The 3,391-nt window shown below is 34.1% G+C and overlaps 1 protein-coding gene across 2 annotated transcripts in view; it reads left to right on the top strand.

The window, feature by feature from the left end:
- Positions 1 to 1,662: 1,662 nt before the first annotated feature.
- NCKAP1 (NCK associated protein 1) overlaps positions 1,663 to 3,391 on the top strand; it is a 103,867-nt gene continuing 102,138 nt past the window's right edge. For both annotated transcript variants that reach the window (XM_019661188.1, XM_019661187.1), the window contains exons 1-2: positions 1,663 to 1,680; positions 2,743 to 2,853. The gene's annotated coding sequence lies outside the window, so the exon portion shown is untranslated. The remainder of the gene's footprint in view (positions 1,681 to 2,742; positions 2,854 to 3,391) is intronic.

Below are 3,391 nucleotides of genomic sequence, written 5' to 3'. Positions count from 1 at the left end.
CTTAGCTGTAGAGGGCAGTGTCACTGGCCCTCATATGTGGGATCCGAACCGGGGCCCTCTGGCATCCCAAGCCAGCTCTTAACCAACGCGCCGCTCGGCCGGCCCCTAGAATCTGTTTTTAAGCACCATTTTATCACTAGTTCTTGGCACTAGATAAATGTTTGATAAGTAAATGAACCTACGCCATATGTTTTAACTTAGCTTTGATTTATTGAGACATTGCCTTAGATCTGTGGCAGGACCCAAACTTATCAACACTTTATTAAACTTTATTATGTTACTAGGTAAAAATAACTGTACTTTGCATAGAGCTATACAAATACATCTCAGTCTTTACTAAAATAACCTGGAAAAACTGAATAGGAGTCTCAGCTTAAAACCATAAATGGGTTTTGGGGGTAGGGTGTTGGTATGGAGGATGGCTGTAGGGAGGCCCTGGACACATGCACTGTGGTTTAGTTAGGAGTTAGAGGGAAAGGGTAAGAAAACAAACCTGTTCCAAGTTAGTCTCTCACAGGGCATTCTTTGTCTGGTCGTGGCTTCCATTATGATGGTAGTATACTGGTTAAGAGGGTGGACTTTGGAGTCAGTAAACCAGAATTTGAGTTCTGATCTTTCCACTTATTAGCTGAATGATTTGGGGCAAATCATTTAACATCTTAAGGCCTCTTTTGCTCTTATCTAAAATGGTGATAATACCAATCTCAAGAAGCAGTTTAGTATTTCCTAAAGCCTTAACAGGTTTGTGTGACAAATGAGTTGAAAAATAGAAACCATTATTTATATTTCATTTCAGACTTTTTGGTCTAATTCACTGACTTTTTTTTCTATTTGCCTTTTAAATATGGGTGTTTCTAAGGAACCTTCCCCACCCTCCACAGTATATATGTATGAAAACATTTACTTCCATGGCTTCAACTAGGTAATATACTATCTTCTGTCTTCTGTGTTGTAGATCTGAATTCCAGCTACTCTTTGGACAGCTCCACAAGCTAAATAGCAAACTGTGTATCCAACATTGAACATATGATTATCCTCCATTTTGTTTGTCTTCTGTCTAGAGTCTCTGCCTTGAGATACCTAAATTAGAACTGTCAGAAACCCCTTTGACTTTTTTTTTTTTAAGATTTTATTAGGGAATTGGGGGAGGGGAACAGACAAGTTGCTGTCCTTTTTGTTCTTCAGTCTAGTTGTGGAGGACGTCGNGGCTTGGAAGAAAGTTAGGTGATACTTAAAAAATAGTTGCAATTTGAGCTGAAGTGCAAGTCATCCAATAACGATTTATTCTTATTCTTGGCTACCGTTTCTTTTTAAGGTATGTAAAATTTCACTGATGGTTTTGCGCCTATTTTTATAGTTGCATGTAGTCTTTATTTTTCCTTCTAGTATTTTAAGTTTATTTAGAAAGAGCACCAAGAAACTGACATGGTTGTACACTTACACAATAGTTTTTAAATATATGTGAATAGTATAAACTCTGTAACATTGTATACTACAACTCGCTACTTAGAATACCTTTAAAATTGTAGCACCATATAGTTCTAATCTTGTTTTGTTATTCATAGTCTGCAGTGCATAATTTCTCTACTGAAACGTATGTCATAGTTTGACAATCATTGCTGACACGTAATTTTCTCTTTTTTTATTACAATGCTTCCCCAGCAAGGACAAGTTTGGAAGGTTTGCAAAGCTTTTCACCTTCCCTCTGCCCGCTTGCCCGCTTTCAGATCAGTTTCATGTTTCATAACTTCTCTTTCTGCAATCCACAACATAGCCATAGTAAATAATGAAAAAATATTAAATTGCAATATTGTATTTCCTCATACATAGTAGAGAGATAAAAATTTTCAAAGGATACAATTTGCTTTTAAATGCAATAAAAAGAAGTTAAATAGGAATGTTACAATTTTAGTAATTCCCTAAGAAATAACATCTTGCTAGCAAGCAGTTAATTAAATGTCACATAATGAAACAGTGAGTAGTATTGAACTGTATTGCTAATAGTTCAGATAAAAAGTTCTTCCTAATAATAATACCTTACATTTATGTAATGCTTTACAGTTTACTACAGAGAATGCTGTACTGCTGATGTGGTCAAAATGTAAACATTTCCATTCGTTCTGTGCTAATGAGATATAGAACAGATGTAGATTCATTGTTTGAAGTGCTGCTGGTGTGATGGAAAACACTGTTGTAACTCAGATGTTCAAGAGGAACAGGCAACACACTTTATTTAGTACTATAAAGACAGTTTTAGCAGCTTCCGGTTCTTTTGAACTCTTGTATTAAAATGCTTAAAGTGAAGGAGGAAAACATTTTGGAAAAGACATTTAAACATAAGCTTTTATTTTATAACACTTAGAAAGAAGCATTTCCAGTACTTTACTGAATATATAATTTTGTAATATTAGCTTCAGATGTATACAATCCTACCTCAAACCAAGAATTTTTTTTTCTTTTTCTTTTTTTTTTTTCTTTAGGTTTGAGCTTTTTCCTTCACTGCTGTTCTGCGCTAACTGCTTTGAAACTTTCCATGCATTTTTTTCAGTAGAAGAACATCTCTGTACTGTCTCCCATTGCATATTTCAGCTGTGACAATCCCTGCACTTTGCCTATTCATTTTATCACCTGCTCACCAAAAACAATAAATACCTCTCTAAATTCTGATTACAGATTTGCTATTATTTCTTGGTTTTAGAAGAAGGATGCATTTCACTTTTTTTTATTACTGTTGTTTTATAGGCATGTGGAGACCCCAAGGCAAAACCATCCTACCTTATTGACAAAAACTTGGAATCTGCTGTGAAATTCATAGTCAGAAAGTTCCCTGCTGTAGAAACCCGCAACAACAATGTAAGTCATCTAAATTTTTGTATTACTTGATTTTAGTCATCTGTTGGGAAAGTAATGGTCATTATAATGCTTGAAGTAGCTCTTATTTATCTAATTCTTTTTCTTTTATATACAAATTACATATATTAAGGGCTTTCAGAGACAATGTTCTTAACCTTTGACGCTGGAAAAAATGACTGAGGTACATTGCCATTTTATTATACACAACATAAGATCTTAACTTCTTACACACTTCTTCCCTTTCAAGGTGCAACAGAGAGTAAGGTAATATGTAAATATTCCAAATGTTTGTATGACCAGTTAGGGAGTTTTTTTCATATAGTCATAAACTTAATTAACTATTATGAAGCTAGGGTCTTTATAGAGCTTGTATTAGTTTTAGTAATTAGGTTTAGTTTTAAAATGTATTTGTTTCTTTAGTGTTTTTATAATCGTGAAAAACATTTTTGAAAATTAAATAATGAAGGCGATGGTTTTAAGATCTTTATTATCCCATATTTTCTCAGATGGGAACGTTTTTCTTAGTATGTTGAAATAT

The sequence above is a fragment of the Hipposideros armiger genome, unplaced genomic scaffold (assembly GCF_001890085.2).
Source record: "Hipposideros armiger isolate ML-2016 unplaced genomic scaffold, ASM189008v1 scaffold_338, whole genome shotgun sequence".
NCBI classification, from domain to species: Eukaryota; Metazoa; Chordata; class Mammalia; order Chiroptera; family Hipposideridae; genus Hipposideros; species Hipposideros armiger.
The sequence above is the reverse complement of the archived record's forward strand: the minus strand, read 5'-3'. Positions and strand labels throughout refer to the sequence as shown.